A 14,396-nucleotide genomic window follows, 5' to 3' on the forward strand; every position below is an offset into this window, starting at 1 on the left:
GAGTTTCTGCTGTTGCCACTTTTGGTGAACTTGCCCTAGTATTAAAAGCGTGTTTGTGGAAAAAGAACAGTGCAGAAATGTGTGTTTCTTATCCCAGTCTGGACTGAAGAAATCTGCCAGTTGCCTAGAATACTCATATAATTGTAGACATACCTTTATCTCTAGTCTTATAACTACATGACAGGAAAATGCAAATCCTTCACTATGCTATGATTTAACAGCAGGACTCACTGAAGCCTTACAATATTTATTAGGTCTTTTATTTATTGTCAGTTGCCTCCTTTTAAATATGGCATGGACACCCACCAACACGTGCATTGTATTTTACTTATATCAGTAGGTGTGGATCATTTTCCAGAACAAGTAAAAAGGGTTTTAAAAGGTGTCTGTCATCTGCGAAGCTTTTTATTAACCAGTGTCAGCCACTGGAAATTATGTACAAACTAAAGCCAATGGAACAAAAGTTAATTATCTAGTACAGCTATTGTTATTATGTAGAGGAGCCAGCCCCTATTGATTAATGAGTCAGTGCTATGTTTGCTCACAGGAATATTAATATCTTGTGCACAAGAGAAGTCATTAAAATGAGCAAGGAAGACCTTGACTTTAAACTTAAAGTGCACATTGCTCTAGTTATCTGAATCATTTTGTCAGGTATAGCATCACAGTTATAAATTATTGAAACAAGTAGTTATTGTAAAGATAGTTCACCTACCCTGTTTTAAATTAAACAAGTCGATACGCTTTTCCCATTATGTTCTTCATCGTTACAATTAGGAGACTTTAGGTGGACAGAAAAAGAGTTAGGAGATTGGATAAGACTGTAGTGTGTGAGCCTTTGCCTCACCTAACCCCTCACAGCATGAGAAAACTGAGTAATACTGTGTCCATGCTGAGCTGATGGAAAGGGTGGGTGTAGTGGAAAAAATGCAGGATGGGTCAAGAGAGATCTCTCACAAAATGACTGCAGAGCAGATGGCCTGATAATAATTAGCAAGTAGGCATTAAGGCATATTTCAGAATCCAGATCCAACACATTCCCTCTTCTAATATTCCCAAAGCCACCAAATTATGCACTGAAAAACCTACATTACTATTTTATGAAAATGTATGTTATGGCATTAAGAATATAATAATACTTGTCTCAAAATACAATTGCACCTGCTTTTACATCATATTAAGACCTCAAACTTAAAAAGTCAGCATGGATCTACAAAGTTGAGGTCCAGGATTCCTTTACACTAATGCTAAGTTACATCACTCTGACAGAGTAGAGGGACATTTAGGTGGGAGTGTATTTTGTTATATCCAAAGTACATGCTATTATCAAGAGCAAGCCAAAAGCAGTCCTGGTATAAATGAGAATCGGGTGTCACGTAACCTAAGAGGAGAAGATATCAAAAGGGAGTATAATTTAATTATGTTAATGTATAAGTAAAACTAGGGAAAAAAAGGTTAAAACTTTAAATTATTGAAAATATTAAGCAGCATTTTTGGGATTTTTTGTGGGTATATTTTAGGTAATGCAAATTTATTTCTGTAAAGATGCAGACGTAATTTTGAATCTACACATTGTGTCTCCTTAAGTTTAACAGATTACTCCTGTACATCATGGTGAGCATATGTCTTGGGGTCTTGCCAGAGAGTATTAATCCATCCAGAATTAAATTCCATTCTTGGTAAAATGGATCTGTGGGACCAAACCTGTATCTCTAGAGACCTGTGAGTCTCTATCAAGATGAGTGGGCAGTAAACCTCTCTCTTTCTTCAACATAACACATTTCCAGGACCAACTGTTTCTTTATTTGGCTTGCTGTCATGGCAGAACGAGAAACAAATCTCCAGAAGTGGATGATCAATAAAAAACTGTCCAGAGGATAAGAACAGAAACAGCTAGTGGTCTGGAAAACATAATCTACTAGGAAAGATTGAGTGAGTGGTGTGATTTAACCTGGAGAAAGAGACTGAAGGAGTGTAACAGACTTCAACAAATATGAAAAAGTTATGGAAAGGAAGGAGGGAATTACTGTGCTGTGTGCTCAATTTATATAAATAATCGATTTTCAAGGGTAGATAGATCAAAGTGTAATCTGTTTAAACTATAGCATGGAAGATGTCAGTTAAGAATGATTGGAGGTAGACTGCATGGTGAGGTCAAGGCGATTCCTCCCCTTTTTCCTTTTGTGTTCCATTGTTTTAAAGCTTTTTCCTCATGCTGGTCCTGCAACAGAGGATGTGAATGGTTTGTAGGAGGAATATAGGCTGTCTAGAGAGTTGCAAGGTAGAGGGAATTTGGCCTCTTCATCCCACTTCCCTCTCTGTTCCAGCAACCTCTTTAGCAGGGCCTGAGGCAATGTACAATATTGCTGTGCCGTGAGTCTGGATGTGGCTGACCCAGAGAGCCTCACAGGATGCAAGAATTCAACTGGGGGGACACACAGGGGAGAGCAGGAATGATTTTTTTAACTGGAACCTCAGCCAAATGTCAACAGAATTTTGGGTAAGGCAGAAAAGCTGCTTCTGGCCAAGAGGATACCTCTCAGTGCAAGAGAATTCCCAGCTGTAAACAGTGGGAAGAAGAGAGCATCTTAAAGTAAAAAATTACAAAAATCTTCAGTAATGGAGCCTAAATCCAGAGTACTTGTCATCCTTTTGCTCTGGATCATGCCAACATGGAGAGCTAGCACTTCATCCTGAGTCTGGGATATGTGACTGGGTGTGTGTGTACACAGCAGCCAGGAGAACTTTTCTCCTGGGCCCCATCGGTATGGGCTGGGCTGGCACTGAGTGGGCTAAATGAGACAGCAGTCTCAAGAGACAAATTCTGCTCCTAATTAGTCCAATCCACCTTATTGATGTCAATTTGTCCTAGCATTTCCCTCGCTGTTGATGAGCTACTATCCAAAGAATTTGAAATCAAATGTTTCAATGCCAGTCACAGAGCCATAAAAAAATGACTGCTTCTCAGAGGACACCTTTAAAGTTCTTGAGCTATATTACGGATACATTTTTGGTAATCTGATGAATAAATATTTTGGGCTGAATTAAGTCTGGGTTTAGCTTTCTTAGTCATGGGTGGATTTTTGTTCCCACTTGAGAACTTGCAAGGAGTAAAAGAAATCAAAATAGACCTAATGATTTCAATTAAACATCTTATATTTTTGTAGTTTTTTTAAAAAAACTATTACATTTGCACTGAAATGTTTTAAGGTTAATAGATTACCTCTGAACCCCAAGGAAATCAAGCTTCCTGTGCCTGCCTGTCATTTACTGGAGTGGTTACTTATCTGTCAATATTTCTTCCTTTTTTTCAAGTCCCAGGCCTACTTGATCTTGTCCATTTGGCACTGCTGGAGGAATAACAAGTTTCTTCCCATCATGCACCTTTCTGGGATACATCATGACAGAGAAATCTCAAAGCCCAGGTCAATTATAACGGAAGATGTGTAGCACCTCTGCCCCCACAGCGTCTTCTGGGGATCCACTCAGCAAAATGATATAAAACTATTTCTGAAGACTTCTCATGGTCTGGCACTACTTAGAACTAAGTAACTGGCAAAATGTAAGGAAATATACATATGCACCTCAGCTCACCTCCCGCTCTGGCACTGAGTCAACTAGCGTATGTACGGGGAGGAGCCTGAGGCTGGCAGATTCCTCACTGTACAGTAATTACTTTTTAATTAGAATTCATTGAATAAGAGATAGATACCTTCCGTACTTTCTCCCACTGATGATTTTAATATTCCCCTGTCAGGTATTATGAGGCAGTAGCTGACAGTGAGTTACATGAAGTAATCCTGTAGCTGGTAGCGACTTACATAAAGTAACCAACTTAACCATTCGTCTTAGGTAAAATATGATCCCCATCCTTACTTCTTTCCGTGGAGTCTGTCACTGGCGTGTTAATGTAGTGTTTGTTTACTCTCATTCCTGCAGGAGGAAATATCATAGTTCATGTATCAAATTACTGTAACTGACTGGAGCATTTGTATTTAAAATAATGTATAGTGATATATTTTCATAGTGTCGTTGATGTATTTTCAGGACTTCTAATTTTTGCAAGTATATAATCTGAATATCATTTATCTGAGTGTGCAGTTGTAAAATCTGTGGTAATATCTGATCTCATTATAAAAATCAGCACTTAAGAATGGACTAGAGTAACTAAATCTGAAACTGACTGGATATTTGTGGTATTTTGATAGAAATAAGAAAAAAAGTCAGGTTTTTTTTCTTTTTGCTGCAGGGCCTCTAAACACAATCTGACATGTGATGTATTTTTGAAGTCAAAGTTAATAATTCTCTTTACATAAAAAATAAATACCCCCTATTGAATACATGCTCTAAAATTAGAATTGCATATTTCTAAGTAATATACCTAAGGAAAATGATTTATTCTAATACAATAATGGCATAGATTTACAAAGCTTGAGTGATACAATGTTTCTCGTTATGGTTGTAAAATATTTGTTGCCACTGTGGGATTTTCTAGATCATTATTTTAAAAAAGGAAAAACCTACTTTGACAGATGAACTGGGGCCATTCTGAGCAAATCACAGATACTTCATATAACAAGGCCTCCAAAGAGGGGAGCACAGACTTATTACTATGGCAACCCAGATCAAAACACTATTTTAGTGGAGAGTTTCCAGTTTTACAATGCAGTGATGATTGTTTATAGTACTATTGAAACCAGATTCAGCAAAGGTTCAAGAAATGAGCTGACAAAAGGAAAATCATTACAGATAAACTGGGGATATGTGAATGACATATTGTGGAATCTGCTATTATTTGATCAAATGATGAAATTGTTACACAAACATGGATAAATAATAGTAGATGATACAGTGTGATGGACCCTATTTTGTTTGTTGTGTTATATTGTATAATGATGGGTTCAGTACTGAGAAACAAAAAAGCAGATTTAATAATAGAAATTACTTAACTTTGGAAAAAACCTGTCTATTAATTGTCTCTAATAATTTATAAGATCAGAATTGCTTTCATTCCCAAATCATTTAGTAACACCTACATAATAACAAGCATCACCTACACCTGGTGTTTAAACAGCACCTCTGGTGGGGTGCTTTTTCTGGAAGTGCATCAGATGGCACATGGGCTGGATAATAATTAATGGCTGGATAATGCTTAATCCTATATCAGCTAATCAGTGCTTAAAAACTCTTAGTCCTACAGCAGTAAACCTCTTCAAACCTCTCTCATATCTGCAGTGCCAGTGCAAGAGGACTTTTTTTTTGTGGCAATAGCCCAGGAGCAACTCTGGGTACCTTCCAGCTGGTTTCTGCCTTGTATCTGCTGGCTCAGAGAAATGAGTTGGTTATTAACCTCCTTCCTTGCTGTAATGGTCCTACTGGTTTCAGTATAGGAGCCACAGGAGTCTGGGGACAGTGATCTGTTTTCTGCTTAGGATTATTTCTCAACACAAGAACCATGGAAAAGATTACTTGTTCTGGCTTCCTTCCAAGTTCATGCCATCCTTCACCTCAAGATCTTGAGCAAATCATGACCATTCTCTTCACCAACCTTCTTTCTAGCCCCACTTCTCAACTTTATAACAATAATACTCAAAATCCTGACTTCACCTGTCCATGTAACTGGGGCAGTGTGGTTAAAGCCTCTGCTCCCACAGCATGAAAAGAAGATGCTCCTAGTGACTTCTCTAGGGGCTATAGAAGCAGCTCCCGTGTAGGAAAAATATCTGAGAAAAAAATCTGGAAAGAAGAAAGGTGAATGAAGACAGATCCCATCAAATTTCCTATACCTGTAAACAGTCTGATCATGCCTGAGCATGCCTCTGGCACAGGTCTTCGCTCTGCAGGATGGAGCTTGCTTCTTGCTTGATGTTTCTCTCAGTGGGACTGGTGGATGGGACAGCTCTGAGACCAGTAGGGCCCTGGGACCTCCTGAGATGGGGTCTTACTTCTCCATCCCCAGAACAGTTTTCTTCATGGGATCCTCAAGGTGAAAGTGTCTGTAAGCTCAGGGCAGTTTTATTCCCTTAAAGAAATAAGAGATTTACTTAGAGAAGCCTTTAATAGTTGGACTGAAAGTATAAAGTGGATGAAATGTTTTCAGAAAGGTGATTTACTATGAAGTTTGTATATTATTGTGGGTGGAGAAGCTTTAGCTCTTCTTGGAAGTTTGAAGCAAAATTTTGCCTTACATTTGATATTTCAGATGATTCAGGGAAAGCATTTTCTAGTGTAGTCATACTTGGACCAGAATACAAAACACATCCTTTAGTAAACTGTGAAGCTTTAACTTGTTCAAATGACACTTAGCCAGCAAATCATTTTGAACTTGGAAGCATTAGAGGGGTCACATTTTTATACAGCTGATCTGCTGCTGAACAATCTTTTTTTAGGCATTAAGAACATCCAGCCTTTTTTCAACACAAGATATCATGCCTCATCCCTGAATTACATTTTCCTGAGTTTATGACCATTTCAAGGAAAATCAAGCCACTCCATTAACATCTGAGACCAGAGCACCCTTCAAAAATAGAAACCAATGGAGCAGTTAATGGTATTTATTGCTGTTCCCTAGTGCACTTGTATTTTCTCTGCCATGCGAGGACTATTCAGACATCATCATACAAGTAACAGGAGTGTACACTTTGTCTCAACTCCTCAGAGGTGCCATTGGCACATACTTAATCATGGAGCAATTATAATCTAAAAGATGTCCCAGAATACAGATTGAGTCCCCACGTAAGTATAAGGAGGCGGTGAGTGTTTTCCACTGTTCATACACTCTTGCCTTTTCCATCTAACCTCACAAGCATCTGTCTTCAGCCAAGAAACGGCGACAAGGATGTCAACAGCTGTTCTGTTCAGCCAAGAACAGTGCTGATGTTAAAGTTTTCCAAGATCACTGATGTCCTAAATTATTAATCAAGGGCCTCAGAAATAATTCTGCTGACAGACTACTTATGAAGCTTGTCTCCTGTCTTCAAAGTATGGTCAGTTCCCTGTCATGCAGCATGGAGCACGGATGAAGGCTGCTGCTCAGCTGGTGAGGACTGTGTTAGTCACTTGGAGATCATAAGAAACATCTGACAGAAATGGCCAATGTAACCTTAGGTCCCTCACTGCCCCTTCGTGTTTTTTTGGCACAGTTACATTTATTTTGGAATGTCTCCATATAATATGAATCTCCAGGAGTTCTTGTGACAACAGTGGGAAAGAATATTTTTGCCTTTATTCATCCTTGCTCATCAATACTTACTTCTGGTTATCCAGCTTACGTGGTTGCCCTGTATGGTGGATATCCTGTGTGGCCAATGGTAGGCAGCATCTGCAAACTATAGTCACTTGTTTCCTTGATATTTCTGATAGTGCTTCCCATACAGAGGATACCAGAAAGATGGTTTCTGTCTTCCTATGGGAGTTCTTGATGGCTGAGATAACCAAGACAGTAAAGATACCAGTCTTCTCATTTAATGAAAAGAGGTGTACCAGCACAGACTCTTTTTTTTTACCTTAGGCCCCGTTCAGTCTGACTTACATTCTCTTGGTCTTCAAGCTCTCTATCAGGTCATTGTCTGAGGTCTCTGGTAGGTGTTGGATGGTGAAAGTGGCCTGAGCCTTAATTTTTCCAAACCAGTTTAAAAAATCTGAAAATACAAAGTGAGCTCATCATTTTGATATTAAATAGAAACAATCTTCAAGGGGAAAAAACACCCATCCAACACCCCAGTTATGACCATTGCATGAAACCCCTCATAGGCTGAACAAAGCAGGAATATGAAAATGTTGAATATGAAAATAAGTCTATGAGATAGAAACAGAAAAACCTGCTGGCTCAGAAATTTCTCTGTTCTCCTCTTGGTCATTTCCTTCAGCTCAAACTCTCAACAACAACTTGTATCAGCCAGAATGTCTTAAGCATTTTATCCCATCCCACAGAGCAAGTAAGGCCTTTGTTTAACAGTAGCTTCCTGATACAAAATATCTCATAAATTTGAAATGCAAAATGGCTCCTGCATTTCAGAAAGCTGCCCAGTGAAGATACCTCTGTGAGGCGTAACAGTGGCTCTGGGGAAGACTGTCTTCGAGGAAGAGCAGCACAGAACCAGGTTTGCATGGGTTTCTGCTCTCCATCACTCACATATATGTTAAAAAATAATTGCATAACCTGATCATTTCCGTGCTTAGAAGTCAGCACAGCTTTATTCCTAACCAGCTCCCCTGCCGCAGGATAAATCCTCTCCATCTATCTCATCTATCAGCTTTGTGTAAGTGTTCCATCCAGTTCTCGGGACTGTTTTTATCAACAAGCACTGTCAGGTTAAAAAGTGGATGACTTAACTCTACAAGCAATCTGAAGAATTCAGTGCCACAGAAACATGCTTAATGCTGGATAACCATCCACCTTTCCCAAGTGAATTTTTAATGGCTGAGTCTGCCTTCCATAATGTGCCGAGCAAAAGGAGCTGTGATTAAACCCCACACTCCGTGATTTCCATCCAAAATTTTCCGCTCAGTGGTAACAAAATCTTATGTAGTTTTCACTAAACTCTCCTCCAATTTCCCACTGGCTTTTACTATGTGCAGATAATTCAGAATAAAGCCCCTTGTCACAGTAATATGTAATCTAGCGTAGCACGGAGGAGCTGTTTCACCATGTAAAAGCCATATTGCCAAGCTGTATTATGCTTTACCTGTCACCATGCCAGGAAACATTTAACAAGGAAGGAAAACAAGGAGAGTGAATGTGTTGCCAGCTATTCAATATAAGCCATTTACTGTTAAACTGTGGCAAGGTGCTGGAGTTTAAATGTACCCTGGTTTTCTTCTGATACCAATAGCAAAAAGCTGAAAGGTTTTGCACTGTTGAACCACTGTTCAGTGCTGCTAATTTGGATCTGGACCATCTCACTAGGTCTTTACGGTTCACTGGTCTTTCCTGAGCCTCAAGGGGTTTTTTTGTTTGTTTGTTTTCAAAAGGTTTATGCTCCAGAAAGTGAGTGTTTGGCCGAGTGACCAGTTTCTGTTTCTGTGAAAAAGGGTGGCCCAGACTGCTTGAGTCCACTGACTGCCTGGGTATGCAGGTACAAGGCTCAGTCTCACTCAAAAACCAGGACAACTTCTTAGGTACAAGTGTCTTGCCATTGTAATGCCTCCATCATCCTGACAGTCCAAAGCCCTGAGGTGCTTTCTGGGGCTCCCCATGCAAAAAGTGAACAGCTAGGCCTTTGAACAGCCCTAATACTCACTAACAGAAAGGGGTAGCATAACTTTTCCCTTTTGGGGGATATCCATCAGGGTCACCCTTCAGTTCTGCTTCTTGCTGCAGGCACTGTCTGTGCTGTCCACATGAAGCACTAGTTTGGTGAAAGCCGTGGAGCTGGGACTGTAGGACGTGTCCTCCCTTTAGGTAAGGGAGAAAAACAGCCTCTGCAGTGTACCTGGTCCTGGCATCTGTTAAATTGAACTTTGTCTTACATTCTAGAAAATGGAGTGACTTTGGTGGAAAGAATCAGATGTGCCTTTATGCAGCCCTGCTCTGGACAGGTCTACAGAATGGTAGATCTGCTTTCAAGGTACTGCAGGTAGAAGAGGGGACAGACTCACAAGTCCGGCGTTCAGCAAGATGATCTGGTATAAAGCACCACCCAGTAAGTCTTAGTAAGTAGCTATGTAGTTAAGCTGTGACATTATGGGTATTTGTATTTTGTATGACTCAATGCTTTTATTGTTTTAATTGTTTGGTTTCTATGTGGTTGCACTGGGCTGTTTTTGGAGCACACTGGCAATGTGTGCTTTTGGAGTAAAAACTCAGACCGTGGATGCAGGGTAGTTGAAGGAGTAGCTCATAGAGAGGGCCTCTGCCAGGCTTTGTCCTCCTGAAGCGTGGAGCTGTGTGCCTCACTTCAAAATGTCCTGAAGACTGGTTTAAGTACTGCTCTGAAACCCGGAGAGACCAATGACTGTTGCAAAAATGACGTTGATGAGTGTTTTGCAACAACCTTGTTATAATGTGATCTACTGCGATTGGGTGTGTTATTCTGCCACTTGAGCACGTGTCACTGTAATATGGTTTGAATCCAGGGCACGAGGGGATTGAGGTGCCCTCCATTTACAGTTGTTTCCATGTAGGAACCTTGAGCTACAGGGAGGAAGATCTGAGCTAGGCAAGATATTATTGTCTGAGCGAGACCCCTTGAGGACCTTATAGTGCATAAAATGTGGGTGAACAAAGTGTGGCTTACACAACAACTCTGGGCCTCTCTACAGAGGCTTCACTGGGGACTGGGGAAGAACAAGGCTGCTCTGAGCCGCATGAGCTGTGGGGGAACTGGCAAGGCTGGTGCTGATGGCTGTACCTGGGCTTCTCCTTCCCCTGCTGCCCCTGTAACGACTCCTCAAGCCACAGATCTGACTGATCCTCCCATTCTTTTTGAGTGCTTCAAAAAGACTATTTCAAAGTGGAAACAAAAGGTCCAATTAGATGCAATCAGCAGTTCTGTCTCTCCTTCCTCTCCCCAATGGTGCTGCCTCACTGACCCTGGCAGTCATTTTATTAGTCCCCTCTTGACTGGGCTCTGAGTCTCCCCACCTGGCGCTCCACTGCTAATTGGTACAATTAGCCTCTCCCTCCCTGGGCTAATTGCTAAAGACTGTCCCACCATTCTCATGGGGACCAGAAGAAACTTGTCTGCAACCACAGAGATAGCAAGGGGAAAGAGGGCAGCTGGGATGGACTGGTTTGCTGTTATCCATTCTTCTCACATTCGTTCACACAAAGCTCATAACTCTTTCTCTGCAAAACATATAACATTTCTCTGGTTCATACTGCCAATAAAGTAACAAGCTCTGCAGCACCAGGGGTAGTCGTAGGATCTGTAGGGCCCTTCGTGGCATTTGAGCACTTGGGCTGCTAATATGCACAAGGTAAAACTCCTTAGCTGTCTGCCCAAGGTCTTTGTAAGACATGTTTTATGCAAACACCTGTCTGGAGAATATTGCTGGAAGTTGCTCAGAGGCTTGCAGTAGTAGAAAAGTTAATATCCAGATTGTTTAAAAGGAGCTGTGAACAAAAGCCCTATTGGCTCTTCAAAAGAATAGTGTGATCTCTTTACAAAAAAAAATCATGCTCTTGAAACTGCTACATGTTTAATATTAATACAAGTATTTGTTTGTGACTTTATTTGAAATGGCTTCAGATGACAGTTGTCCTCTGTTGTCCTCAGTAGATAGGGAGCTTTGGTGAGAAGAATCTGATTAGAATTAGAGAGTACATTTATAAAAGAAAATATTGAAACTGCTTTTTCATACTGGGACCTGATAGTATTTAATAATACCTTCACTTTTCTAAAAATACATTAATTAGTTCTATAAATTACACTACTGCTTATACTGTTCATCACTGGCCATTAATATAACTGGGATGAAAATCTGATAGTTGACTGAAGCTGACCACCAGACCTGCAAGGGCACAAACAGTATCCCTGACTCTCAGCAGAGGGCTCGGGGGTCTCAACTGAACTCTTGGAATGCAGGCGAGATCTGCACGCCGGTGCCAGGGTGGCTGAAGGGGGTTTGTCACTCTGTGCTTCACTTGCATAGAGGTAGTTGTTGGGACCTTACAAGGTACAGCGAGCTGCCTCCAAACAGTGCTCATCGCACGTGTGCGTTCAAGGGGACAATATCCAAGCAGACCTGCCAACAACAGAACTAGGTTATTTTCTCTCCAGTGTAAGTAACATTTAGTCAGTGAAGTGTCAGAGTCCAGATTTAAAGACAGCTCTACAGCCACACTAAGGAGAAGAATAGGAGTCGATAAAAATCATCTTCGTATGGGTAAATCTTGTGTAAGCTATCCTAGCTGAAATTGGTAGGTAAGGATTTAGTAGTGTGCTTCGGGATATGACTTTCCAAATACATGGATCCAGACAAGCGCTGGGAAGTTTTCTCCCATGCGTGTCTGGAGCTTTTGACACGTTCACAAGTGAATCCAGCAGAAGACCAGAGTCAGCTCAGTCAAAGATCAAGCTAAATCGGGTGACACCAGAGCTGGTCTCATGTACTCAAAGAGCTTTGCCTGCATGGAAATGATTTTGTGTAGGTTTGACCTACAGTAAAACACCCTGCCTATCCAGGGAAAGGGAGGAGCAGAGAGGGAGTTCCTTGCAGTTTGCACTTGTCAACCTGGAGATCATACCCCTGTAGATTATGCCATGTAAATAAGTACTCTCTTCTTGTGTAGATACTCAACTTATCGTTTGCCAGGCAAATGAAGTGGTGTTTAGGGCTTAAGCAGTGGGTTTGTTGGTTTAAATTCTCAAAAAATAGTGGTGAACGTACACTCTTTGTGTTCAGCTAAGAGAAGCTAAGGGAATTAGACAGAAAAGAGATCGCTGAGCAGTTGGTTTTATGGACAGACCCTAAAAGAAAGAATACCTGGGGATGAGGTCTTTGCTGTTGTTGAGGCCATGTGTGAATGAGCAGAAGCTAAGTTTCTGTCAAGCTTGATAATGTGGCTAGTGTTTTCCAAGAGTTACTGCATTTTCCTAATAAAATGACCTCTATGAGATGAGGCAGTGTTTATTTCAAGCTATATGATGTTTTGCACTATCCCAGCTTCTTCAACCCTCTTCAGGTTTGACCTCAGTTTTTCAAGCTGTGTTCATCTCATAAAACTATTCATATATCCAGGCACGGGGATGTACATCAAGATATAGTTTGTGGATAGACAGTGACACTTAGGAAAAAAACATCAGACCAGGAAAACATCTGCCATGAACAAAGGTTTAAGGAACTATTCTTATCTCATGAAGAAGATGGATGGATGATGCAGGGTGCTTCACTGGCTTTGCTGTGAACTTTACACTGTGGTGCTTGCGTGGGGAAGGCTATGCAGTGAGGGGGGCAGAGGTTGGCACAAACAACCTGAAGCAAGTGGGAGGTAGGTTGGGCCACTCTGAAGCACTCAGTGCCCTTGAGTAAGTGGCTTGACTTGCTCATTCCTTAGGGTGACCTTGGACAAGGCTCTTAAATTCCTTTTCCTCCGTCAACCCAGCTGGTGAATTTGTTTGGGGGGCGAAGAAACACCAAAATGACATTGAAAAGCAAGCTGTGCCCCTGCATTGCCCTTTCCAGGGTAAACAAATCATACCCCAACATCCCCCCCAGCCCGCCATCGGGGGTTTTCAGTGTGTCCTTTGTGGAGCCCTGTGGAAAAGCCTGGATGCCACATAAACTACACAAATGGTACACTTGCATATTCAAATATAGCACGGTGTTTGTTCATCTCTCAAAACGTGTGTACAGTACTGATCACTGTATTATCTGTGTGCTTTCTGCTAATTAGGAATGCAAATATAGAAAGATTCTTCTCCTTTCCTCCTTTTCCATAAGCAGAAAAAAAAGCATTACTTTTTCTCTTCTGTTACCTTTTCCTTGATAAAAAAAAGCTAGATATAATAAACCAGCGTATTCAGCATCTAGTGGAAAGATAATATTATAAGTTGGTTTTCCTGAAAAAGGACAGTTTTATTCATTGGCTAACAGAAAGCATTACTTTTACAGTTCAGGGTAGCAACTGCTATAATTCTGGTCGTATTGTTTCTTCTGGCAGAGAATAAACTCTCTCTCTTTTTTTATACCTAGAGGTGAGTTTTTACTCTTTCTCTTTGAATTATACTGGTGGTCATCAGAGTGGTGGTGGAACAAGAGTGTGATGTTGCTGGAGTACTTCAGATGTAGTTGCTCAAAGCACTGCCACTATAATTCAAAGTGAAGAGAGTAAAACTTACAGCAGGCGATCCAAAATGGAGGACACCCAGGTCTTTGTTTACTGTCCTCGTCCTCCTTCCCTTTGGGCAAGAGCCAGCGTCTGACATGTGCGTTGCTAGGTACATGGAGTTACCCAGCCAATTACACACCGCTGCAACACGCCAGGCGGGCGAGCACAGGGAATGGGGAGGAGAGGGCCAGGCAAGAAAAGGTGCCCCTGGTGCCATCTGGGGACACTCAGAGTCACTGGGCAGTGCAGGGTGGTGGGACTCTCGTCAAGACCAGCGGACTGATTTAGGAAATAAGGATTTGAAGACGTCTCTTCTAGATGAAGAGCTGCACACCTGTAATCATCAGCACTGCTAAAAACTAGTTGGGGTGAAAAGAAAAAGGGAATGTGTTTCCATGCTTTTTCACCCCTAAACTCACGTTTTTGCACATTCTGCAAAATATGTAAGCAGATTTGTACTTTTATAAACCTTACTATAAGTCACAAAATTTTACTTTGTCTATATTCCTAGAAAAATGTGTATTTATATGTAGGGGATCTGGGTCAAAATCAGGGATATCGAAATCCAAAAGTTTTGAAGACATTTCAGAATTTGTGATGCTGTCATCTGCAGCTCCCCTTT

The 14,396-nt window shown here is 41.0% G+C and overlaps 1 long non-coding RNA gene across 1 annotated transcript; it reads left to right on the forward strand.

Annotated features, from left to right (window-relative positions):
* Positions 1 to 2,357: 2,357 nt before the first annotated feature.
* On the forward strand, positions 2,358 to 9,645 carry LOC114057099. The gene is made up of 3 exons (XR_003571133.1): positions 2,358 to 2,500; positions 3,316 to 3,562; positions 9,479 to 9,645. It is a non-coding gene; the product is annotated as an uncharacterized LOC114057099 (long non-coding RNA).
* Positions 9,646 to 14,396: the final 4,751 nt, after the last annotated feature.

Source organism: Empidonax traillii, unplaced genomic scaffold (genome assembly GCF_003031625.1).
Source record: "Empidonax traillii isolate 1590-97213 ecotype Southwest subspecies unplaced genomic scaffold, ASM303162v1 scaffold114:size1751661, whole genome shotgun sequence".
Taxonomy (NCBI): domain Eukaryota; kingdom Metazoa; phylum Chordata; class Aves; order Passeriformes; family Tyrannidae; genus Empidonax; species Empidonax traillii.